We start from the raw sequence: 27,788 nt of genomic DNA on the forward strand, positions 1-27,788 counted from the left end.
CTTTACGAGCGCGCGTTTCTGCACCCTTCAAGAGGTACAGTGCACTAACAGCGATTGCGGCGTCAACGGCCCCGTAACGGTGGGCGCTGAAAAGAAATGTATTTTTTTAGTAATAATAAATCTAAATAAACTTCTATTTCCTTAGATCCTCACGAATGTGTAATATTGACCAAGAATTTTATTATTCGTTAGTGAATGTAACTGTGTGTCGCTTAAATTAAAAACGCTTTTCTCTTTTCCAATCTTTTCGAATGTTTTATCTTTTCCAGTCGCTGCTTCCATAACCACCCTTGCTGATGTCGGTGAGAATTTTTATTGATCTGCTTTCGTTCGAAGCTTCGCAACCTATTTTAATCGACCTTGCCCGTGCATTCAAATCTACAACGGCAAGGACGCCGCCATGTGGATACATTGCTCCACCGCGCATGCGCCAACGACGAGATGCGATTCAGGCAAGACGCGCAATCAACGCGATACAGAGACCCTCTTCATTATGATGGCGGGATTTAGCTCAGAGGCCTGCAAACGCAAATCTTAAGGCACGATAAAAATAAGCGAAACGTTTCATAAATGGTCATCGAATATTTCTCCTAAATATGCAGGAGCTCTACACATTGTCCGTATGGACGTGCTCGTGTAAATGATATTTTTCGCATCATGTATTGCATACTGTGAACCTGACAGAAATGGGGAGTAGCAACTACGCGGCAACTTTCCCTGTTGCCACTTCGTGCAGATTTACTCTAAAATGTTTAGCGGTGAAATTATTACGATGTCATGCCTTATTGCGTCATTAAGCTAGTGGACGGGCCAATATACTCCTTAATGCAAAACAAAAAGTTTAGCATTTTCGAATAAAAGAAAAGAGGTCTCCATATAAAGTCATGAGCTGTGGATGTTTTGCGTATGTACTTTTTGACCATCGTTCGCATAAGCCCAGTTTATTTCGGGAACTGAAGAAGAAACTTGTGTGGAGATTCCAGTGCACCCATGGAGTTTGTGTAACGTACCAAAAGTGCGCTTTTCGTTTGGATGCTGGCTCCATCAACAGTGTTCCTCCGCAACCATCACGACTTTGCATACTAAAGCTTCCTCTGTGTAATCATAGAGAAAGCAATTGAACAATTGGCAAGACGAAACCCGTAATCGCTAGTCGTAAACCTGAATAAAGGGAAAATCAGACATCCACCCCTCCGTAGCAATTGCTACAAAGGAAACTCATACGGGTTCCTGGAAAGGAAAACCTAATGGTTGAAGAAAAATTCGTCCTGGTCCGGGACTCGAACCCAGGACCACCGCCTTTACGGGGCAGCCGCTCTACCATCTGAGCTAACCAGGCGGCTAGCAGATGGCAGGGCGAAGTCGAATTTCTCGACAACGCGAAGCAAAGGCAAGTGACGGAGGGGTAGATGTCTGATTTTCCCTTTATTCATTAGTTCTCTCCACCTTGCGGGTATCCGCAAAACAACTACGTCGTAAACCTATGCGTTAGCTCACACAAGCACCGGAAAAATAAAGCATCTGAAAGGAATTTTGTGTAAATCATAGAGAAAGAAATTCAACAAGAACTGGCTAGACGAAACCCGTGATCGCTAGTCGTAAACCTACGCGTTGGCTCATGCAAGCACCGAAAAAAAAAGCATCGGAAAGGATATCGCTAAGTATGGACAGCTGGGCCAGTTGGCTGTGATTAGCATTATGAAACATTGTTCCAGCGCGCAATTGAACACGGAAGAGAAGAGAAAGACAACACGAACGCCGGACTTCAACGGAATTTTATTCATGGAAAACAGGGCTTCATGTACACAGGGGGAGGGAGGAGGGGCTGCTAGTGTGCAGGACCACCCAAAAATATTTCCTTGGTCTAAGCAACAGTCATCACAAATGTCAAACCAAAATAACAAAGGAATAAAAGCAAAAAGGGAAAAAATCTTTTTTTTACATCACTCAGTACAATCCTGCTCATCTCCCGCCCTACCTAGCTGATTCGACACATGTATGTATGTATAAATCAATAAATAGATCAAAAATAAATAAATAAATAAATAAATAAATAAATAAATAAAAGTGTGTCCTTGAGTTGAACTAAGGGTAGGGCTTATCGATTGTAAGCCCGCATTCCTTAGATGAATTTCAAGAAGTTGCCCTTCAATTTCGGCCGTCGAGATTGCACAAGTTATTGGACATTCATCAACAAAAAGACAGCAAAGTTGAATTCTTCCGGATACTTGTGCACTGCGTATGTATGTATGTATGTATGTATGTATGTATGTATGTATGTATGTATGTATGTATGTATGTATGTATGTATGTATGTATGTATGTATGTATGTATGTATGTATGTATGTATGGTGGCCATAGTATGGCACACATGGGACGTGGTGGGAAGGTGGGGGCCAGTGGCTGCGCATGGTTCTTCGGGTGGTTGAGCACATTCCCTGGTTGCGTGCGGTACATCGGAGGCAACCTGCGGCGGGTGCATAGTTGAGGGAGCCGAGATGGCGTGTCGCTTCACGTGCGTTGTCTTCCAGCGTCCCTAAGTGTTAGAGATCGCGTAAACTCACTTGTCGCAAATGCCCTGAAGTGAGAGGCTGCTCCAAGAGTTCCATTCTTGATGCCGACAGTACTTCATAATGACAGCGTTGCTCGGGTTTGACTAGGTGCACATGAGATCGTGCTTGCTATTTTTTAGCAAAAAAAATGTTTACTTTGAGCCATGTAGCCCATAAAACTATCAACCTTACGACGCGTAGTTGTCTAGCACTTCACTATTACAATGAAGTACTTCGTCATTTGGACGAAACTGTTACCTTCTTTAATACGAAAACTGGTACATAAGCATGCGCACATAAATTCGATTGCGCAAGTGCTATGGTAAGCGCCCACTTTAGGAGAACCCTCACAGAGCCACAATGATATTTTGGTTATCCTTTGGATCTGGTTACGTGCCCTCTTAGGAGCGTTCTGCGGCAACACTTCTTTAAATTTCATCATTAATAGCAGAGATAGAAATATTTGGAATGGCACTAACCCGTGATTGCAGCAGACGAGCGTAACTACCGAAATAGACGCCCTCTCCATTTTTCCTCTCTAGGCTCAGCGAGCGAAATTCCGTCCCTTCGCTCTCCCATGCCACGGCCGGAGGATCGCCTGACGGATACGTCACCGGTCCAGCCTTCTATTTGCTCTGTCGTATTTTTGCTGAGTGGTAAAGTTCCGATGACGGTATCGCGGGTGAGCTCTTTTCTCTGTCTTGTTTTGCGCAGCAAGTGATTTCTCGCGCTCTGCACAAGAACACCTGATCAGCGCCGTAATTGCGAGCAATGAGGTAGGCGTGAGAGGATGAAAGAGCATGAGCGCGGCGCTGGTATACGCAAGCAGAAACGACCTAGTCTGGTTTTCTGCGCGCGCAAATGCGTGACGTGGGAACAAGGAGACGAACTGGAAGTACTACATCTCTCTTACCATACGGCACGAAGTAAAAGAAAAACACGAGGACATTCGGCTTGCATGATTCATTATTTCTCTTCACTCTAAGTCATCCGTTGAAACAACATAGTAAACGAATAAATGATGTCGGCTTGAATAATTTTTATAGTCACGTGTCACTATGAGCGACGTCACAGGGCTGCCATGTACGTAGGCGCACTTGCGCGATATAAACATGGACTCTCTCGCTGCGAAGGCGGCGCCCCCGCGGAGAACTGCAAACGGCGTTTGGTTTGAAATTTAAGTACTTTGCGCGGCATGTAACGTTGCGATACTGAGCAGACACTATCGTTAGAGCGAGTGGTATACACTTCGCTTGTCAGCTCATACCGGCCAGACCCATCACTGCCTGGCCTCGAACGCAATATAATCTTTTGGGCAATAATAGTGGTCCCTGGAAAGCATGCTAAATTCTGCAGCCTCCCCCCCCCCCCTTTCATGAAACACATTTAAAATGCTCCCGCCCTGCTTGAATACGTAATTAACTGCAGAAGCTGTGGTTAAACCTGATGCTTTTTGTGTCGTCTACGCATTACCCACGGCATGCCTCTTCTTTTCAATTAATATGATCAAGTGTCTTGTTTAGTTCAACAATGAATTTCCGTAATGGTACAAACTCTGCATAAAAATGAAAAAGATGGACAACGTGTAGCACTTGTTTTCTTTACGAATGTAATCACAGCTGCAAAATGAAAATTTTCGCCGTGCATTAAACATCCTATGATCCCCATTTTCGCCACATGCAAACTCGGCGTGACGTCGAAATTTCCCAAGTCACTCGCAGACGTGGTTGGTAAACACCGTATGACGTGTTTGAATACTTCGTTTTTATGTTTTTATTGTGATCACAACTTGCCCTGAAGCCTTAACTATTGATATGTATACCTCTATTATATCTGTGCTGTGAGGCCTGTGTTGTGTACTAATCGAAGCTTTCTTTTGGGGAATCTATTGCCGTGCGCCCAGCGGTCAAACTGGATGCGACATTGCATGTAGCGGAGGCAAGGTTGCAATAGGAGACACGAGAGTTCCGATTGTGAGCCTGGACCTGTGCGTATTAGATGGTACGCGGCATCTGCCTATCCGTCACTGGCACTGAGTAGTCTGGACACGTAGCACCCACTGGTAAATACGACCACTCCCACTTTGAGGCCGCAGCTGCTGTAAGGGCCACCCTGGCCCGAAGCCTTCTAAGCAAAACTTCCTCCGCCCTAGTAAGGTGAAGGGGGCGGAAGAAGACACAGGGTGGGATAAGAGCACTTGCCCACGAAATATATACAGTGGCTGAAACTAACACTTTTGAAACTTGCTCGCTCATAACGCTAGAAATTTGAATGTTGGATTTTACGCACCAAAAGCCCGCTTTGTTCATGAGGCACGCTACAGTGAGGGACTCGGATTGAGTTTATCAATTTCGAATTGTTCAATGTGCCCCTGAATCCAAGCACACGCGCGTATTTCTGTTCCTTTTTCCCGTGGGCATTCGACCGCCATGGCAGCGATTTAATGTGCGACCTTGCGCTCAGCAGTGAAGCGCCTTACACACTCAGCTGACACGACTGGCGTCACACATAAAACAGGCCACAACATTCACTTATCGAGGCAACATATGCAAATCTGGCACTCATGCATTGAGACGTGCAACTGCCAGGACGCCGCCATGTTGCTACTTTGCGCCGCCGCCTTGCGCCGACGACGAGATGCCATTCAGACGAGACGCGCAATCTAAGCGATACGGAGGCTCCCTTGATTATGGAGGTGCTATCTTGTTAAGGTTCCCGCAAAGGCATCCTTTAAGGCACACTAATAATTAGCTTAATGTTTTATAAATGGCGATCCCATATTTCTCCACAATACGCTGACGGACTTTTTACACATTGTCTGTATGGACGTTCTCGAGTAAATGCTAGTTTTCGCATCATTGCGAGCGTGACAGAGATGGGAGGCAGGAACTTGGCGGGACCTTTGTGGTTGGAACTTCGGGCAGATTTATTCCAATGTGTAGCGGGAAAAGCATTATAATGTTGTGCCTTGGTGCGCTATCAAGCTACGTAGTGGACGTGCAAATATACTTCATGTAGCGAAACGAGAAACCTAGCATTACTTAATAGCACAGAAGGTCCAAATATAAGGACTCCGGCGGGGGATATTTAAAGTTAATACAATTTAATCAGCAATTGCTTAAGCGCATTTCTGTTCGGAAAATGAAGAGAGACTTATCTAGAGATTCCTGGGCAACTATGGAGTTTGTAAAAGGTATCAGGATAGCGCTTTTCGTTACGTAGATGGTTCCATAGACACTGCGATCTACGTAGTCGCCTTTTTAAATACGGAAACTTATGGATAACAGAGAAACAAATTAAGAGACACCGCGCTTTCCGTGTGCGCCTTTTTAAATGCGAGATCTTGCGGATAATAGAGAAACAAATTAAACAAAAGGGGACACCCGGCAAACACTGACAACAGGCAACACGTGCCGTCTAGTGTTCATCCCATCCGCTAGCTGACCCGAGCATCGGAAAAAAAATAAGGGAAATTGAAAGGAATCTTGCTTAATATACCTAGAGTGCGTTTTACTTTGCGTTTTTGCACCAATGACAGTTCCATCACCGCTTGGTTAAAAGTAAAATTAATTCAGTTCTCGGCTCACCCGTTTACCCACAAGGAAAAAATTGAACAAAAGGGGACACTGGGCAAAAATTGGGAACAGGAAACATGTCACGCCTAGTGTTCATCCCCTACATAAGCCGACGCGAGGAGCGAAAAAAAAAACAGAATGCTAAATTTATTCAGACGGCGTTTTATTTTTATTTTGTTCTTTCTCGCTAAAATTAAAAAGTTTTTCCTGTAAAAGTACTTACTGGCAACAGCAAACACGTCGCGTCTAGTGTTAGTCGCATCCCTTAGCTGACGCGAGCATAGAAAAAAAAAAGGAATGTCAAGTGAACCTAAACTGCGTTTTATGTATTTTTTTATTATTTCCCGCTGAAGCTTAAACGTTTTAGCTATCAATGAACTTACGGTTTGCGATTTCGTTTTCATGCGTTACATAGAAACGAGTTGGCGACGCCAAAGACGCCTCATATGCATGCTTTATGCGCCAACACGCCACCGAAGCGAGCGAGGCCGGCCGCATATGTGAAGGTCGCCTGTTCGGCGATCCCCATCTTTTGGATGTGGCCTGTTTCTTATGCTGCCGATGTATTCTTGCCTTCGTTGTATACTTCGACACGGCGCGAATGCACTATCGTACTACAGCAAGATGAGGAATTTCGTTTGACAGTCTGCGACCCATTTAAACCAATTTAGACTCTTATAACACGGAACCGAGACTTGTGACGCAGTAAGCGAAACGCAGCTATGCCGTCTTGGCGTAGTCAACTTGGAGGAGGACGGAAAGAGATAAGAAGAAGGTTGGGAGGTTAACCAGAATCACGTCCGGTTGGCTACCCTACACCGGGGGAACGGGAAGGTTGAGTAACTAACTCGTACTAGGAGATGGTTGCGACGCTTTATATGAGCCTCTATATTATTTTAACTTATTCCGGTAGTTTTTCCGCACTCTTCTTTGTTTAAATCCTTCCGCCACAGTATGCAACATAGTTTTGAGAAGCAAGTATCTGGACAAAAAGAAGCGGAGTACCCAACTGGTGTTATCACAAGAGCTTCTGAAAAAGTGGCAAACTCAGTTAAAGGCTTTCCGAAAAGAGAAGCAGTTGACGATGTTCATAAGAGTAGAAGCAATGAAGTTAGCAATGATATGCTAGCACAAGGGTTAAAAAACGTGGCAAGGAGGTACAAAATGGATGTTGTTTTTATTGCAGGACATCAACCTGTTCAGGCGTGCCCAGATGTCCACAATATAGTGAACGGAGTGGCGAGTGACAAACCTGCAGGAGTTTGTGTTAACCATAGGAAGTGCGTGAATTGCAAAATTCATATTGTTTAAAAAATGCTGTTCTCTTGTATAACCTTTTACGTAGGGCAAACAATACTATCTTTAAATATCAGGATCCAGGAACGTGCGCTCGATGTAAGGAATGGCGCTCGTTCACATTTGCCCGTTCATTGCAGCTTAAGATTAAGTAAACTCGTTCTTGATAAAACTGTGATTTTGTACAGGCATAGAGCGCCAAAATCAAGCAAAATAATGGAAGCATTTCACGAGTTTTTAAAGGATGACAGATGACTCAGCCAACCCTCGATAGCTTTGTCACAGCCAGAAGTGTCCTACCTTCGGGAGTTTTTTCAAAACCGTTCTTGAGTAGCCAGCTCTGCTGTAGCCACGTGTGTGTTATTTCCGCTTTCCTGTGCGCACTTGGGAGAGTGATTGTTCTCCTTCCTGCGTAGTTATCGGCTTCCCAGTTCAGTTCATCACTACATTCACAGTTCAGTGACAGGTAAGTCACAGCTCATCACTACATTCAATAAATTAAAGAATGGCATAAAGTCCAAGGCACATGTCATTCACAAAATAAAAGACGTCCTGTATAAGAAATGTTTTTACTTTAATAAATTAGTAAGTACATTTCTGAAACATGGTAAACCAAAGTAATGTTTTTTTTTTTTTTTCAGATGTTGCACTTTATAATTCAGCAATCTGATAATCTGCCTGCAGGTGATCATAACTTTCTCAACGTAGGGGCTTTTCAGTATATTCTACGACCAACTGCTTTGACAAATTAGTCTGTGAAATACAGAAAGGCAGTAATTTTTGCGAACGCTGTTTTGTAGTAGTGTATGTTTAAAAGCAACGGCGATGTTTTTCGGCAACGAGAGGTATGCCTCTTCGATTTGTGGTTTAGAGGTCCTCTTTTGTTTCCGCGTTAAATAAGCACTCCAAATTCAAATTTTCGCTGCTGGCGAAATTTATTGCGGACAGTTTGGTTCATTGTAAACACTGAACAAAGGCTAACGTATAGGGGGTAACCGTGTTGTAATGGCATCGGAGCGCAATTTACACTATAATTATAAAAGTTTTAAGCAAGTTCATTAGAGGTTTGCATGAAACCATATCAATACACGCGCTTCCGGAAGTTGCGAATGGAAAGAACGCTGCATCTAAAATGCAATTACAATTATATCACAGAGAAAAGCAATGGCGTACTTGGCCTAAGTTACGAATGGCAAAAGAATAACAGTAAAAACTTCTCTTTTGTCAGAACTGTTACGACCTTTAAAAGCAATGCTGTTAAGCAATAAACCCGTAGAAAACTTGTAACAAATCAATCTTTTAAAAGGTAATTCGCCTTGGTGTAATCGCCATGCAAGGCGCTCACAATTGCGCTTTTCTGAGTATAATGACCGATCATGTATAGTGACTCATGGTAGCCCAGAAATGCGAATCCTTAATAAATTAGGCTTCGCCTCCTAACATTTTCCTACATGGCTAGCGTCGGTGATGGTAATAACTATGAGTAATGCTAATTTTTTTCCGACATCTCAAAGTTGAAAAAAACTGGGACTATATTACTAGGACACGTACCATCATGTGTTTCGATTTGAGAACTTTATTTTATGTGCTGCACTCTCCAGTTTGGATCCGTTTTCTCAAACCAGATTTCCCAATTCAGTCCTCAAAAAGGCTTTGCTCCTTCACTAAAATACTGTTCAGCATGTTTTCGCAAAAGAAAAGATTGACCGCTCAGTTTATGTAAATGTTGAAATGAAAGAAAAACAGCTCATATCATCGCGCTGAGAATGAGGCCTCAACGACGCGTACCATAGAAATTACAAGGAAGCAACAAGAAACTCTCAATTATTTGCAAATAAGAGACGTGAACGTTTACTAAATGCCCAAATAAATGCAAGAAAATATGTGTCATGATTTAGGCTCTTCGTCGATGAAGATACTTTTGAAATGAGTCAGTAGAAAAGAAACACAACAAATGGCTCGTAATTAACCTTACGTAGGAATTGTGCACCCAGTTAATCGCTTGACAGAGAGATTGTAAAGGAAACAAAAACGAATCGCTCAATAAGGGTAAAGACAATAGGAAACGGGTCAGGTAATGAAGCAACATCATAGAAAAATCACATAGATGAAGAAGAGATTGAAAACAAGGTGAGAGAACAAACAATGCATAGACGAGAAAATAAAACACAGGTGCACCCGCGCATTTTATGCGAAGCATATTACGAGAGCTCAACCCAGGTCCTCAGGCGCGGCGGTGTCGCCTTGAAACCACGTGACACCGTGACGTCACGACAGAGGAGAAGTGGCTTTGGCTCAACTCCTGCAAGACGGGCTGGGTGGGAATCGAACCAGGGTCTCCGGAGTGTGGGACGGAGACGCTACCACTGAGCCACGAGTACGATGCTTCAAAGCGGTACAAAAGCGCCTCTAGTGAATGCGGTGTTGCCTTAGAAACGAGCTGTTTCTAAGGCGTGCGTCTCTTGCTCAGGCGCACATTTCGTTGCCGCGCCGAACGCTGCTTTGCTCGACGCTCACCACGTTCAATGCGGGGTGCGTAGTCGCTGCCCTGTAGCCCATTGTCTTACACCCCTTGGCGGGTCGACGGGAACGCTGTCGCGTTCCACTCTTGAAGGCGAAGCAGTAATGCATGAGTTGTTTCTTCGTCTAGCCGAACCAAATATAGCCAAACAACAGCAGTTCACCAGGCTAAACAGTGGTTCAACAACTAAAATAAAGGCTAGTATGCTTCGCATCCTGGGCTTAACCTTACCTAAGCCACAGCCATTTTTTAAGAGACAGAGAGAGAGAGAGCTTTAATGAAGAAGAGACGGTAAGGATGGTCGGTTAAGCTGGCTCTCTTGGCTCTTACTAAAGCATATGGAGACGGGTACGAGAGCGAGGAGTAATCGTGGCGGTAAGGAAGATGATACACTAAACAGGGCTCAAAAGCTTGCATCCCACGTCATAACACTGTCGCTTATTCCCCGTCCTTCATTCCTGCAACCACCATCCAGCTTCGTCAGTCATCATTACAGACACTGATCAAATCCGCAGGTCGCTCGCCAGCATATTCCTTATACCCTTTTTTATTGTGTTCATGTGGGTTGAGTATACGCATTCTTTTGTTGATTTTGCTCCCTGTCTACCTCTTAGCTTACGCGAAGAAAGTGTTTTGTGACGTGCTTGTTTCTTCGCTGATTGGGTTCTCGTATTTTATTTTGAGTTTTTTGCATATAGTTTTGATGATAGTCCCTCACCTCTCTAATGCATTATATACCTACAGGCTACAATGAATAAATTAATAAATCGTATATTGCCATACTCAGCTGTGCAAGATGTGCGAGAAGTGCTAGTTATGATGGGGTAGCATCCATGTTAAAAAAACGAAATCACATAATTGCGTTCGTGAAAAGTACGGCACGAGGTGCCGCAAAAGGACGGCCCTTTGTCAGACTCGCATCAACTTAGAGAACAGAATTCCTAGATGCCGTAATGCTCACCTTCACGTGCCTCACGCATGCGCAGCTGGTGCAGGATCGATATACGCGTCAAAGTACGGTGCGAGCACATATATCGAACGATTACGCACACCAAGAAATAGCATTATGCAACGTGGAGGCACCCATAGCTCCCACTTCAGCGTGAATTCTCGTGATGGCTAAGTTCTCACGCGCGTTAATCGCGAGGAACTATTAAAATAAGCTTTCCGTTTCTCTAAACTCACCTTAAACGTTCATTATGAGCGCACAGCGCATACAGTTCTTGAGCTCGTTCTCCGATTCCTGCGCCCGTAGAGCTAACGAGAAGCGACCGTATAGCAATAGCAGGATTATGGTCGCTAGAATCATGCTGGAAGAGTAGGTGTACCGACCGACCCGTAGAGGATGACATACATGACCGGGACCCGTCTGGAGCATCGGTCGCCACTTCTCCGCATCACGACGCAAAGGTTGCGCTACACTCAGGACTACCATATTAAGCGCCGAATGTCATCTGGTACATGTGGCAGACGGCACGCAACCAGTAAAGTACGCAGAGTAAAAAACAAAAATCATGAGCCATTCAATTCTGTGAAGGTGGTTGACAAGCGAAGCTCTTTAGCGCACGACACGGAGGTGACACATTTTGAACAAAGGTACGAGCTCGATTATGGTCTTGATGGGCGGTGCACGATGCATGCACGCCAATGCACGTGCGCCGCTGTGTTGTCGGTTAGGCCGGATTGGTGTGGCAATGCATCGCATTGCAGGGGTATGAGCCATTCATGAGGACAGCTTTCGATGTGCTGTTATGTATGTTGTTTGCATGATTAGGACTAATTCAAGCAATGTTCGCTGCACTTGGCTGAATGGTTGTAGCCTCTGCTTTAAGGAGCTACGAGACGTTGCATTTTCTACTTGCTTACGGGAGCATAAATGCTTACGGAGGTTTGAGACATTCATAATGATAATAATTTTTGTTCACGGAGGACGAAAATGCATGGAACAGTAAGCTACAAATGACAGCGTTACAGCTTCGTTATAAAACCATCATCTTTAGTCGTCAGTGAATGAATGAATGAATGAATGAATGAATGAATGAATGAATGAATGAATGAATGAATGAATGAATGAATGAATGAATGAATGAATGAATGCCGTGCACTAGGTAACGCAAAGCATTTTCCATGGAGCAAAGTCAAGTTTATCGCACTAGTCATACTTGAGTGACATGGTAATAGTGTTGAAGCTGCATGTCCGAGAGTTTTGATAATACTGCCGGGGGATCTCCTATGTTTACATAAATCGGGTTATTATACAAAAACAGCAAAGATGTACTGTCATGAGAACAATAATAGGCAAGTTGATTATCTTTAACAGGAAATTGAATACACAATTTAATGGTAATGCTAATTATTCAAAACACCTGAACAATAATCGAAAGCGTGTGAAGAAGTACAATAACAGCGAATATTAACAAAAATAATCAACACGACATGTCAGACCAAAGTCGTTTCATTATCCATAATATTTTTTACTCATACAAAAACAAAAGGTATACAGCAAAATCACATGCATATGGATAGTTAATTACGAAATGAGTTAGGTAATTCCAGAATGAAATATTTCTTGGTACGCGCGGAGAATATATGAACGTTGTGCGATGATTTCGTTTCGAAAGGAAATGAATTTCATGTGGCTATGCCAGAGAAGGGGGCTGTGAACTTGCCGCAATTAATCTTTATGGCAGGGAAAAGAAGGTTATTGCGCAGGCAAAGCCGGGTTCTGTTGTATTTAGTAATGTGTTCAGGATTAATACATTAACTGAAGATGTCCTGTGTGATTAGCCTATATGCAATAATGGATAATTTATGTTGAATGAATGTTGTAACGGGAGAATGTTAAGTTTAGGAGGCAGTGACCTGCAGGGCAAATCAAATGGGCTGATATTCTTTAGACTGCAGACGTTCAATATACGTAGAATACGTGTTGGCCAATGATGATGCACAATACGAAAGATGGTTATGAATATAATCAAAATAGAAAGATCGTACATGCTGAGATGGAAAATAAGCTCTTGTCTTTGAGATAATGAGGATGCCAAATGCAATCTTTTTCGTAAGTGATCAGGCGTGTCCGTGAATTTTTAGTTCACTATCTAAGATGGCACAGAGGAACCGCGCTTGGTTCGAAACTTGTACGACGTAATCACCAATTTGAACAAGTGGAACGTCGATTGAATTTTGTTGGGAATGGAACGCCATAAATATGATTTTAGTTGAAGTATTGTGCAGATGATTATTTTGGCACCATAACCTAATATTGTTTAAGTCAGTGTTAAGGTTAAGACTGGAGTGTGGCAATTGATTTTTTGGTTGTAAAGATGGTCGTGTGATCAACGAAAATTATGCACTTGGTTTTAGCAAGAATGGGTGGGTAGGTCATTAACAAACAACAAAAATTAAAATGTCCCTAAGATTGATCCCTTTGGTACACCTACGATAATTAGCCTGCCTAATGAGAGATGGCAGTTAACCTGTACCGTCTGAGACTGGTTACTGAAGTAGTCTCTTATAAAGTTTAGCGGATGACCTGTTATACCAAATGATTCGAGTTTAACAAGTAGTATGCGATAGTTTATCGTGTCCAACGCTTTCGTGAGATTGATGAATACAGAACCCACAATTAGACCTCTGTCAATAGCTTGCTTGACTTATTCAGTTAAAGTAATAACTGCCAGATCGGTTTCATATCCTTAGCGAAATCCGAATTGCTGTGGAGACAAAAGGATTAATTGCTTTAGGTAGCAGTATTATCGAGTATGGAGAAGCTTTTCAATCTCTTTACGAAAAAAATGAAGGCTACATATTGCCTGTAGTTCCCAAGTGAAGTATGCCCACCTTTTTTGAAAACACGAACTATTCTACCCGTTTTAAGACAGTTGCGAAACACCCCTCGGAGAAGAATTTGTTAATGAATACTGCCAAAAATGACACTATTTCATGCGAAATTAGTTTCACTTGAGAAGGATCAATATGGTCTAAGGCAGCGCTTGTATTCTTCAATGATGTGATGTCCGTGCGAACTTCATCTGCAGTCGTAGAATGCCGATAAAAGGAATGACTACACGTCTGCTGCGTATCTGTAGATGCCAAAAGATGTTGCTACTGCTATTGCTCATACTGATACTTTGCGCTGACGATATGGCACCCAGACGAGACGCGCAATGAACGTGATACGGAGCCAGCCTTCATCATGTTTGCGGAATCTAGTTCAGGCGTCTCCAAACGTATCCTTTAACGCACGACAAAAAGTATCTGAATGTTTTATAAATGGCCATCTGGTATTCCTAAAATATACACGGAATGAGCTTTGCACATTGTCCGTATACGTACGTGCTCGAGTAAATGCGAGTTTTCGCACCGTATAATGAATATCGTTAGACTCACAGAAATGGGAGGTAGCACTTAGCGGTGCCTTGGTGGTTGCCACTTTTTTCGCGCAGGTTTAACCTAATGTGTCTAACTGTCCAATCATTGCGATGCCACACCTTAGTGCGCTATCAAGCTGCGTAAAGGAAAGGCAAAAATACTCCATGAAGCAAAATGAGTAGACTGGCATTTCTCTATAGCAGAAAACAAGATCTCAAAATAAAGACACGGGCTGCACATATTTTACCTAAATATAATTCGATCGCCGTTTGCATATTCACAATAGCATTCGAGAACTGAAGATAAACTTGTGTAGAGATCCCAGTGCACCTATGTGGTTTGTGTAACATACAAAGAGTGCCCGTTTCGTTAGTGAGCTGGCTCCCGTGACACCATTCAGGCACTCTTCATGGTAATAGGAAAATTATTCGTTCTTCTCGGATAACAATACTGGCTGCACCGACAGTGCATGCCACCTCAGACTTTCATTCCACACTGCACTTTGTTGTTTCTTCTGGGCTTAACTTTTTACCTATGAACGTTAGCTCCGGCGATACTTCGAGTTCAGTAGATATCTGTGAAATTCGCGGAAGACATTCCTCTGGACATGCGCACCTCGGCCACATTTTCGAAACAGAAGGGCTGAAATTAAAATATATGGGGTTTTACGTACTAAAGCTATCATCTGATTATGAAGCATGCCCTAGAGGGAGACACCGGAAATCTGAACAACCTGGGGCTCTTTACCCGGCAGCTAAATCCAAGTACACTGGTGTTTTCGCATTTCTCCCCCATCGAAATGGGGCGGCCATGAGCACAGTTGAGAGTAGAGCAGATTTCTTAGAAATTGTTTCTACGTCTGGCGGAGGCGTTACTGAACTAATTGAACTTCTCAAAGTAAAATGCGTCAGAAAATTCGTAATGTGCGACTTACAGGCTACCAAAGATATTATAGTGTCGATTTGTAATTAGAATATGCGAGAAAACGTAATTCTGTCACGTGGAAACTCGAACGCAAATCTCTTTTCCAGCTGCTGTTTGAGGTCTCCCATAAAAGGAACGTCGCGCCCTGCTCAGTTCCTTAATTGCAACACCATCTAGATGGCGCTCGCCTCCGCGCAACCCCGTCATCGGCGCCAAATGCTATGTGGGGGGAGACAAAAAAAAGAACCAGAAAGTTCGCCTTCGTGCATAGCGTTCGCCAGCAGCGTTTCTAGGAAAATGTTATGGTTACATAAGCTACAGTTGCCGCGAAGCAAGATAAACCATAAAGGTTTGTTTAATGCTATCGCGTTTCGCTCTTAGAGGCGAATCTTAAGCGTGCTCGAAATTTTTTTATCGCAGTTTGCGAATCAGTTCAATGTGTTATTTTTCCTATTTGAGCAGACTAGGAAATGATTTGCTGCTGTGTGATTGTTTATATTTCAGAAAAATTCTTGGGGCAGGTTACTGGGCGCCGCTCCATAGCAGTGGTTTTCCTTAAATGTTTCACGACTGATTGGATCAAATATTTTCGCAAATTCTAGGCGTATCAATTTTTTTTTACTCGATGGCTTTAGTTTTTTTTTTCTTGCAGTGACAACACTCTTTTCCCTTTTCTAAACTGCGGCACCTGATGAATCTGATGAAGCCTACTTGTTTTCTAAATGTCTGCTCTGAATTCCCCCTGTCGTAACTCGTAGGATTCCTCGCACGTGTAGAACAAAAAAGGCATTCGTCATTACTCAATTTTATTATGACGTCATCCTCTGACATCGTGTCGCCTATAACTTAGATTGCTGGTTTCAGTGATGACATCGTGCACCTAACCCTTTGTATTCCCCTTACTACGACATCCTAGCATTACGATAGCCGAATAGTCCCTCAAAACAGAGTGCTTAACCCGACGCTTTTCAATCTGATCCTCATTGCATTAGTTGACAACTTGCGAAGAACCGTACGACTTTCCATATATGCGGACGACATCTGCATTTGGACATCATGTGTTTGTTACACGACTTCAGCTTCGCGCTCTGCTTCCGAAGGCCGCCACAATGACATCTTGCTTCCTTCGTCAACAAGGACTTGAAATATCATGCGAAAGTGCGCAATGGTGGCATTCACGAGGAAGTCAATGTCTGCTTACGGCATATCTATTGACCGACAACTTATACCTTACAGCAGAAATCACAGGTTCTTCGGAGTCGTAATTGACAGAGACCTGTCTTGGACTCCCTACGGGAATTACGTGAAAAAGCGGCTGACCGCTATCTGTCGCCTATTCAGGTTCCTTGCAAGTAAAAGTTGTGGAGTATCTTATACACGCTTTGTTACAGCTGCACATGGCGTTGTTCATCGGATTCCTGCTATACAGCCTGCCTGCAATATCGAACACCTGCAAGGCTAACCTGCGTACGATTCAGAGCTTTGAAGCCCAAGCCCTTAAGATATGTCTTTGCTTACCATGTAGTGCATCAACGGCTGAAACCATTGCCATTGCGCAGGATTACCCAATCACGACGCACATTACCATAGAGACAATGCGCACAATGCGTTTGCATCTCAGACAGTATGCTTGGGCCCCTTCCCACCACCTGGCGAGCCTCACTGATGCAAAGCCCTGCTCGACATTTAGCCCTACTTTCAGGGCCCATTGTGCGTCGCTCACTTCTGGGTGCTCACCTGCGGCTGAGCCAGAGTTTCCTCCGTGGTGTTTGAGCCATCCACAAGTGCATATATTGATTCCAGGACTACAGTAGAAGAGAGATCTACCGGCCCCTGCTCTAAAACAGCTGACATTACTTCTTTCGCAGGAAAAGTACAGCAACCACGGGCACATCTATACTGATAGATCGACTACATCTTCCACTTCGGCTGGTGCGGTGGCTGTAGCAACGCAAGGAATAACACTGCGGTTCACCCGCCGTGGTTGCTCGGTGGCTTTGGTAATGGGCTGCTGAGCACGAGGTCGCGGGATCGGATCCTGGCCATGGCGGCCACATTTCGATCGAGGCGAAGTGCGAAAACACCCGTGTACTCAGATTTAGGTGCATGTTAAAGAGCCTCAGGTGGTCGAAATTTCCGGAGTCCTCCATTATGGCGTTACTCATAATCAGAAAGTGTTTTGGCACGTAAAACCCCACAATATATTTAAAATTTTTTAAACACTGTGGTCCAAGACATCTATGTCACGACCTCAACGGCGGCGGAACTAACGGCTCTGCGTCGTGCAATGCAAATTAATTGATTCTGAAAGCCCTAGAAAATGGACTGTGTTCTGTGACTCAAAACCAGTGTTACAGTGCACGCAGCCAGTTCTCCGACGCGGATTTCATAAATAATTGACATAATAAATCGTGAAACTTCACCATCACGTCCATCCAAACGGTCACGAGGTTGTATTTCAGTGGGTGCTTAGGTCACTGTAAAATCAGTGGCAATGATTCCGCCGATAACGCGGCTCGCAAAGCACATCAAGAAGAGCACAGCATTCTAATTCCGCTTCCTTGGACAGACGCCACAAGGCATCTTCGACACCTGGCACGCAGTCTCTCACTGACCGAATGGAACTTGCCAAACTTACGACTTACACGACTGCATCAATTAAACCCCTCACTGCCTCTCCGACCACCAATCTCACTTCCTTGACGTAAAGTTACGCCTCTCGGTCGCCTGTGATTAGGAGTTGCCTTCACAAAGGCATACTCTACTTTAATTGGAGTCACCGACAGTGTAGCTTGCGATGTCTGCGGCATCGAAGAAAATATCGACCACCTGCTGTGCTACTGTTCACGATATGCACTTTTTTTTTATTTCGATAAGGTCTTGCCCCGAAAACACAATTCTTGATGTGTACACCTGTATTATATCTGTGCTGTGAGGGCTGTGTTGGGTGCGAATCGAAGTAGAGCTTTGTGGAATCTCTGGTCACGTATCCAGCGGTCGTAGCTCGTGGCGACATCGTAGCGGAGGCCGGCTTGCAGTAGGAGATGCGAGCATTCCTAGGAAAGCAGGGATTTGGGCTTTGGGTGGTACGCATCTACCTATCCACCACGGGGACTACGGGGTAGGGACACGTGGCACCCTAGTGGTAAATGAGAAATATTCACTTTGAGAGCACAGCCGTTTTAAGGGTCACCCCAGCCCGAAGCCTCCTAAGCACTTTCTCCGCCATGGTTAGGTGAAGCGGAAAGGAGCAGGCACAGGGTGGGATAACAGCACTTGCCCGCGCAATATTTAGAATGACTGAAACTGACGCATTTGAAGCGTTGCTCGCTCATCACGCTAGAAATTGCAATGTTAGGTATTACGTGCTGAAAGCCGGCTTTTATTATGAGGCACTCTAACATGAGGTACTCGGAGTGACTTCTTCAATTTGGAGTCGATTAACATGCACCTTAAGGCAAGTACACGAGTGCTTTGTTTTTTTTTTTTCGTCTCCTCTCTTCTCATTTTTTTTTGCATTTCTTTTCAGTAAAAATACGGCCGCTGTGGCCGTGATTGAGTGGACGACCTTGAGCTTAGTAGCGAAGCCCCTTAAGGAGCAAGCTACCGTGGCTGGTATCCAATTAAAAAAAATCTGGAGTGTTCACCTATAGAGTTAATATGAGTAACTCTAGAGGAAACGCTCGCCATAGCACCCATGCATTGAAATCAGCAACTGCAAGGACGCCACCATGTTGCTACTTTGCACCGCCGCGCATGTGCCGATGACGAGAATCGATGCAGACGAGAGGGGCAATGAACGCGACACGGAGCCTCCCTTCATCATGGCGGCACAATCTTGTTCAGGCACCTGCAAACACATCCTTTAACGCAGGATCCAAATAAGTGGCCATCCGATATTTCTCCAAAATACTCGGAATGAGCTTTACAAATTTCTCCCTAGGGAAGTATTTGGTGTAATACTAGTTTTCGAATGATATATTGAACATTGTTAGCCTGACAAAAGTTGTAGGGAGCAACTTTGCGCCGCCTTTGCGGTTGCCCCCTTTTTTTTTCGGCAAATGTACCGTAATGCGTATTGCGGTAAAGCCATCACCCTGTCATACCATAGTGCGCCATCAAGCTCAGTCGTGGACAGGCACAGGTACTCCATCACGCGAAACGAGAAGACTAGCGTTGTTTGTAAAGAGAAGAGCACCTCTTCGTATGAAGACACGGGCTGCGGATATTTTAGCTTCACATCTTTTATTTCCGTTTGCATTTCCCCAAAAATCTTTGGGAACTGAAGAGAAACTCATGTACGGTTGCCAAGTCAACTATGGAGTTCGTCTAGCCTACCTAGAGTGCCCGCCCCATTAGGCCGTTGGCTCCATGTACAGCAATGATGTGCACCTTTAGTCCTTCAAAATTTAACAGGGCTCCACGTAGAAGACCCATTCAATATATAAAAAAAAACTTAGATTTCCTCAGGCTTTTACAAAAGGGGGTGTATCCATCATGCACAACGTTCAGCATCGACGTCACAGATTTATATAGTTTCCTTCCTAGAAATCAGCTGATCAAGACAATCAAAGATTGCATTATGGAAAACGACGAGTGAAAGCTTATAAATAAGAGTGGTGTCCCAGTTCTGTCTTTTCTCGAACTCTTGTTTTTAATGTTAATTCACGAGAACATCTGATGAGCGCCATAATCACGAGCAATGAGGCAGCCGTGAGATGATGAAGGAGCATGATCTCGGGGTTGAAACACGGTCGAAAATGGCACAGTCTCGTTCTCGGCGCGCTTGAATGCCTGACGTAGGAACAAGCAGACAAAACGGAAGCACATCTCCCTTTCCATACGCGAGTGTGGTGTCTGGCTCAGACCAGACGCATGACACGGGACCACGCAAGCGCAGTCTGCAACTCCCTTTATTCGTCACAGTAAAGCAACTTATATAGGAAATCATATTGAATGACGATGACGATATGTACACTGAAAGAAATGAAACTGAAACAAGAAAGAAGGATACAACATCACCTCCCGCTTGAAATACAACATAGTAATTTGTAACAACCAAAATAACACGAACTAAACACTTATTGTTCAGGTAAAGAAAACCGAAATCTTTCGACAGGTCGGCGTACCCTAGTGCTGCGACGCAAAGGTTGCTCCGCCGAATCCTCTAAAGGAGCGACCACTTCTTCATTAACTTCAGCCCTTGTTTCCGGCGATCGCAACAGTTCACCATGTTCAGCGTCTGCGCGGCTTTCAGCCCCAGCGGTACCCGAGTAGTCGTGAGGCAATTCCCATGCCCATTGTTCTGTTGTCTGCGATTGATTGCAGGGAACCCGAACTAGTTTAGACGCGTTCCAGCAACGACCGTCGCTCATCAAAAAGCTATTTTTACCTTTTCTGCCGACAATCTTGAAAGAGCCCATGTAGTTTACCGACGCTTTCCCACCGCCTGCTGGCTTGCGTACACGAACGAAGTCCCCTACACAAAAGGCTGGTCTTTTCGCACCTCGCCTCCTGTCCGTATACTGCTTTGCATACGTCTGCTTCGCCTTAACCCTAGCAGGAACATTCTTATTCGAACTGGCATGGACGCCCTTTCTTGTCGGCAAACCCACTGTATTGAGTCTTGTCCTTGGCTGGCGTCCGTGAAGCAACTTGGCTGGCGACACACCCGTTGTCGCATGCGGCGTCGACCTATATATGCCGAGATAGTCAACCACAGCAGCCTGGAGGGGCCGTTGTTCCAGTCGGGCAACCTGCATGAAATCTTTCAGCACGCGATTAAAGCGTTCAATCGCGCCGTTTCCTTGTGGATAGTACAGAGAAGAACAACGATGCACAATACCCCTCTCTCTCAAGAATGTTTCGAACATTTGCGATCTAAACTGAGGCCCATTATCTGTGACAATTTCTTCCGGATAGCCTTCTCGGCTGAACACAGTCTGCAAAAAATCGACCACGCTCTGTGACGTCACTGTAGATGAAAAGGCAACCTCAGGCCACTTGGAATGATAATCGATCAGCGATATCATGTACCTACAGTTTGAAGGGGCCCAGTCAATCGGTCCCACTATATCCATTGCTAACTTCTGCCATGGTAGCGCTGTAAACGTCACCGGCTGCAGCGGTGCAAACGACGGTTTAGCGGACTTGTCCGCGGCCTGGCAGATATGACAAAAATGGATTGCTTCTTCTACTTGTTTATTCAAACGCGGCCACCAGTAAAGATCACGTAGTCTCTGCTTCGTCCTCACAATTCCTGGGTGACCTTCGTGCGCAAAACCAACAAGGAGCGAGGTTAATTCACTCGGAACAACTACCTGCTCGCCGCGCATCAAAAGGCCATCAACGAAAGAAAGCTCTTCCCGCACGTTAAAGTACGGCATTATTTCTGCTGGCAAAGCTTTTCTAGGCGCCCAACCATGTACCACGTGTACAACAACCTGTTGCAGTGTGCTGTCTGCAGCAGTGGCCACCTGCAGCCGTTCCTTTGTTAGGCACTCTGATACAACGGACACAATTTCTTCCTGCATCGTCTGCAGCGAATCACAGTCAAGAGGTAGGCGTGAAAGCGCATCTGCCACTGACCTTCGTCGCCAATGGGGAACCAGCGCTGGCCAGGAGGCGCTACGACATTTTTCATGCGTTACTAAAATATGCTGAAACCGTCCGATAGGGAGGCTACGAAGATGGCACGACATATTTAGCAATAAGAAACGTGCACCTGTATCAATGTTTGCCTAGTCCGATGGGGCCAGCCAAGTTCTGTCCATGGCCATGCGCGCTCCGTAGAGCGCATGCGCTGCTACGTCCTAGCACGTCGGTTCCCTGCCATGTGAGGAGCCTTGGAAAGTGTGACTAAAGACAGTCGGTGAATTTGCTGACACGAAATGACTGCGTGTGCTACTGGAAACTGTGTCTAGCGCTCGCTAGGCAGTGTGTTACGGCGCTGCTGTCGGCACGCGAAACTTCAGCGCTGGTTGCCCATATGTGGTGTCTGGCTCAGACCAGACGCATGACATGGGACCACGCAAGCGCAGTCTGCAACTCCCTTTATTCGTCACAGTAAAGCAACTTATATAGGAAATCATATTGAATGACGATGACGATATGTACACTGAAAGAAATGAAACTGAAACAAGAAAGAAGGATACAACAGGGAGGATGTGAATAAAAAACATGCGGGCATTCGTTTGTGTGTTTCAATATTTCTCTAAACTCTAAGTCGTCTATGGCAGCAACATAGTAAACGTATAAACAACGTCGGCTTGAATAAGTTTTGACGTCACGTGTCATAAGTCTACTAGGGTGGCGCCCGCGAAGAGAACGGCAAACGGCGTTTTGCTTCACATTTATTTTTCTTGCGTTACCTGGCAACAAATTATAGCACAACAATCCAACTAACACTGACACAAAGGACAACATAGGTGAAATTGTGCTTAATAAATGAAAATAAAGAAACTATAAATTATTGCAAGTGAAAGCGTTGCTCATGTTTGCATTCGTGGGTGTGACATAGTGCTTGCTAATTTTATAATAAGAGAATGTTTGCTGTGACTTAGGTAACCTAAAGAAGTACGAACTTTGTGTTGTAGTCGAACACTTTGCCATCACAATGAAAGCCTCCGCTTCTCGTGCGAAACTGTGAACTTCTATTTTTAGAAAGACTGGTATTTAAGCAAGCACACCTAAATTATATGGCACAAGGGCTATGGTATGCGCCTATTTTAAAAGAATGCTCACCGGGCCTAATAGCATATTTTCGTTCTACGCTGAAAGTTGTTACGTGTCCTCTAAGGAGCCCTCTGCAGCAACAATTCTTGATGTTGGTTCGATAATTGCAGAGATAGAAATATTTGAAATGACGCTAACCAGCGATCGCAGGACGCAAGCGGCATCGCAAAAATACGCTCTCTTCACTTGCGCCGTCTGGCCTCCACCAGTGAAATTAGTTCCCTGTGTTCTCCCACAGTCGAGCCCGATGATTGCATGACGAATCTGTCACGGGCCGCATTTTCTTTCTTTTCTTTTCTTTCTGTCCGGTGAGGGTCGCACGCACAAGCTGTTGCATGTGTTTCGTTTCGGGAAGCGGGCAATTTCGCGCGCTTCAAGGAGGTCGAACACCACAACGTTCTCTGCGCATGCGACAGCGTGACGTGGTAACCAGCAGACGAAACGGAAGTACATCTCTCTTTCCATACGGCACGATGTAACAGAAAAACATGCAGGCATTCGGTTTGTTTGTTTCACTATTTCTCTAAGCTCTAAGTTGTCTATTTAAGCAACCTAACCGGCAAATAAATGGTGTCGCCTCCAATAACTTTTGTACTCACGTGTCAGTATGAGCGACGTCACAGGTGCCATGTACGTAGGCACACGTGCGCGATATACGTCTACTTTATCGCTGGGAGGGTGGCGCCCTCGAGGAGAACGGCAAACGACGTTGTGCTTCATATTTAAGCTCTTTGCGCAGCATGTAATGACGCAATACTTAGCAGACACGATCGTTTGCGCGCATAATATATGCAGTGGGCTTGTCAGCTCAATACTCACTACTTCTAGTCACTAGCTCTCATTCCCCAGAGACAGTAAATGGGATCTCGAGAAATTCTACCAGCATATTTGTGAATTCCACTATTGAGAGGGAAATAAATAACGTGTACAAATCTCTCAAAAACAGCTTAACGTGTGATATCGACAACATTCAAATCAGGTCAGTAAAGTACGTTCTTGACATCATATTGACACAGCTCGCGCATATTTATAATCTAGCTCTCTCGACAGGTGTTTTTCCAAAGAAAATGCAATAGCAAAAGCTATTACGATATTCAAGGGCGGAGAAAGAAACAACTTATCAAATTACAGGCCGATATCCATACTACGAGTGTTCTCCAAAGGTTTAGAAAAGTAATGTACGCTAGAATAATTGGGTTTGCCAACAAATACAATTTGATTAGCCCCACCCAATTCGGATGCAGAAAAGGCAGGTCTAAGGAACTTGCCCTTGTCATGCAAACAGAAATCATTCTGAAAGTGTTCGATGAAAAACGCCTGATAGCTGGTATATATATATATATATATATATATATATATATATATATATATATATATATATATATATCAATTTCTCAAAGGCGTTCCACCGTCTAAGCTACTTAACACTAACTAAAAAACTAGAAGTATACGGCATTAGAGGCGCACCGCTCGCGCTTACAACATCATACCTGCAACATATAATGCAATGTGTTTGCATTCATGGACATTTATCTACATGCAAAGCAGTTACCTCAGGTGTCCCCCAAGGGCGCATACTTGGACCGCTTCTATTTAATTTCTATGTCAATGACATTACACAAGGTAACCACGGCGCAGAGTACATAACTTATGCAGATGACACAACAATTTTTCTTCCCAGTCATTATTTTGAAACTGTTGAAAATAACATTAATGGACCGCTCCGCGATTTACAGAAGTGGAGCATAATAAATTCGCTTGAAATTAACATAGATAAAACAAAATCTTCTGGAATACGTATTTACTGCAAACGCTATGGTTAAATCTGACGCTTTTGATTTCATCTACGCATTACCCATGGTAAGCGTCGTCTTCTCAAGAATATTATCAACTGTTTTCGATAATTTTGGCATTTTTGGAATATACGTACTGCTAGTACAAAAGATGCGTAAAATTAAAATGAGGGACAAAGTGTGGGACCAGCTTTCTTTACAAATGTAAGCACAGCTGCAAACTTGAAATTTTGTCCATGTGTTAAACATTTGATGAGCCCCATTTTCGCCACATGCGAACTCGGCGTGACGTCTAAATTTCGCAAGGCACTCGTAAACATGGTTGATAAACACCCTAAGCGTGTTCTAGCACACCCTTTTTATGTGAGGCCTTTGTAATGTACTCATTGAAGCAGTGTTTTGTGGTGTGTGTTGTCATGTACCCGACGGAGGCAAGCTTGCCGTAGGAGAAGCGGGCGTTACGATTGTAAGCCTGGACTTCCGCAAATTAGGTGGTACGCTGCATCTGCCTATGCTTCCCTTATACTGAACAGTCCGAGCACGTAGCATCCAGGGGTAAATGCGACCACTTTCACTTTGAGACCACAGCCGGTGTAAGGGCCACCCCGGCCCGAAGCCTTCAAACCACAACCTCCTAGACCCCAGTAAGGTGAAGGGAGAGGGAGCAGGCAAGGGTAGGATAAGAGGACTAGCCCACGCAATATATATCGGCTGAAACTGACGCTTTTAGAAGATATAATGTTGGGTTTTATGCGCTGAAAGCCTGCTTTGCTTATGAGGCACGCTATAATGAGGGACCCAGAGCGATTTTACCAATTTCGGTTTCTTTACCGTGCACCTAAATCCAAATACACGCGCGTTTTTTCTTTCGTTTTACGTCTTGTTTTTCCATTTCGCTCCCGTCGAAATTCGGCCGCCGTGGGCGCGATTCAATGGATGACCTTGAGCTCAGCAGTGAAGCCAGTTGCGCACTAAGCTGCCGCGGCTGGCATCACACAGAAAAAAGGCACCAACGTTCACCTACACAATGCATGCACGTACTTCATTCAACGATACTACGCGGCTTCCGGTTTACGGCAGCGCCATGTTGGGAAACCTATAAGCCTATGCCAGCCTATGCGCGCGCCTGTTTATAAGGTGCCCCAAGATGGCGGAAGGTAGTGCGGTAGCCGACGACAGCAGCCGGTGTGACGACACATGCATACTATGTATAGAGTTAATATAACGAACTCCAGCGCCCGTTCAGCAAAATCGGCAACTCCGAGGACGCCGACATGCGGCCACTTTGTGCCACCGCGCATGCGCCGACGACGAGATGCGTTTCAGACCAGACGCGCAATCAACGCGATACGGAGCCTCCCTTGATTAGAGAGTTATAGCAGAGCATTGCTTACACTCCGCTCCGCGCACATTTGGCTGCATAGAAAGCATTGACTTCGCTTATCTAACAACCGCGTCTCATAGAAACGCCAGTTACGTGCTCTCTGCTGCGCTGTAAAACGACGAAGACGGCAATTAGACGCACCCTGACGCTTCGCAAAATCGAGTTCCTCACGGAACCTTGGCAGCGTTCTATGTTCCGCTGCTGCAGTGAGCATTATGCGCAGGCGCGTCTGTGTTCCCGGTAGCGTTCTGCTCAGTGGCAACGTGCCAATTGTTATGGTACGCCGGTCTCGGTCTCAGCGGAGCGCACCGTAAGCGTTCTGCTAAAGCTCTCAATTATGGTGGCGTGATCTATTTCAGAGGCCTGCAAAGACATCATGTAAAACACGGTAAAAATTACCTAACAGCTTTATAGGTGGCCATCCTATATTTCTCAAAAATACACGGAATGAGCTTCGGACATTTTCCGTATGGGCAGGCTCGAGTAAAGGCTAGTTTTCGCATAATTTATTGTGAGCTTGAGAGAAATTGGAGGGAAGAACTTGGCGTCGCCATTGCGATTGCCACTTCGCGAAGATTTAATACAATGTGTTCACCGGTAAAATCATGATGTTATGCCTTAGTGCGCTGTCAAGCTACGTAGTGAGAGTAATTATATTCCATATACGAAAACGAGAAGACTTGCATTCTTCACTAGGAGAAGAGGATGTCTCCATATGAAGACATTTGTTTAGTGTTTAGTTTGTTTAGTTTGTTTAGTGTACCAAGAGTGCGCTTTTCGTTTGGCGGCTGGCTCCATCAGCAGTCGTCCAACGGTTCCTTGAACTCAAAAGCTGATTTACCATAGCGAAACAAATTAAGCAATAGACGACCGCACGCCAAGTTTCATCCTAGACGCCAGCGCTCGTTTCTTCCCTGGCGGAGCGATTTCATCTCCAACGGGTGTAGGTTTCCGTCACCACTTCCCGTCACGGTCGCCCCCGCGTTCAGTTCGCGCTGCACGCGAAACGTCTCTTGTTTGCGACGGCGCCTCTTCGGATGACCGGAAATTATTATTGTGTTGTTAACTGTCACGACAGCAATGTAAACATGATATGGTTGATGCTACCAGTGAAATTCTGCCGATTCACAAGAAAATGGTACGAAAGAAGCAGACGACAGACATGGATTACTGCGGTGCGCCGAGCGAAGCAAACAACTGGCAAACGAAGCGAGATCGTTTATTGATCACTCCTGAATGTATGACGGTTTCTATATCTAACCCACGTGAAATTAATAATTGCTCGGTACATAATCCTTTTATTCATACAAAAACTTTAAGTTCAACGAGTGCTTGTCCTGTCTTCTTTCTCGTGTTTCGTTTGTGTGTGCGCTGTCTAAGAATGGAAACCATGTCTGTTGTATGCGCTAGCAGTGGCCGAAGTTCACGCGTGCCGAGAAATTGAATATGTGCATGATGCATTGAACATGACCGGAGTTCATTCCCGCTTCACCACCGGACCGATCGATCGGGTTACTGGACGATACACACCCGCGTCTTGGTCGCGCCGGCATTGCTGAAGCAGGAATGATTAATAAAACTTTCAACTTCCGTCTCTTGAGTACTGTTAAAAAATGACCAAGCTGTCTACATTGCTG

At 44.7% G+C, this 27,788-nt stretch overlaps 1 protein-coding gene and 1 non-coding gene across 6 annotated transcripts in view; one reads left to right on the plus strand and one right to left on the minus strand.

Annotated features, from left to right (window-relative positions):
- Positions 1 to 27,788, plus strand: part of LOC139049428 (uncharacterized) — a 143,234-nt gene that overhangs the window by 68,313 nt on the left and 47,133 nt on the right. For 2 of the 5 annotated variants that reach the window (XM_070524750.1, XM_070524748.1), the window contains 2 exons: positions 270 to 302; positions 3,096 to 3,235. The exons of 1 other annotated variant lie outside the window; for it this stretch is intronic. The gene's annotated coding sequence lies outside the window, so the exon portion shown is untranslated. Of the gene's footprint in view, positions 1 to 269; positions 303 to 3,095; positions 3,236 to 8,065; positions 8,109 to 27,788 lie in introns of all 5 variants that reach the window. 2 more of the 5 variants (XM_070524749.1, XM_070524751.1) reach the window with 2 other exon arrangements.
- On the minus strand, positions 1,265 to 1,339 carry TRNAY-GUA (transfer RNA tyrosine (anticodon GUA)). Its single transcript has one exon. It is a non-coding gene; the product is annotated as a tRNA-Tyr (tRNA).

Source organism: Dermacentor albipictus, chromosome 9 (genome assembly GCF_038994185.2).
Source record: "Dermacentor albipictus isolate Rhodes 1998 colony chromosome 9, USDA_Dalb.pri_finalv2, whole genome shotgun sequence".
Lineage (NCBI taxonomy): Eukaryota > Metazoa > Arthropoda > Arachnida > Ixodida > Ixodidae > Dermacentor > Dermacentor albipictus.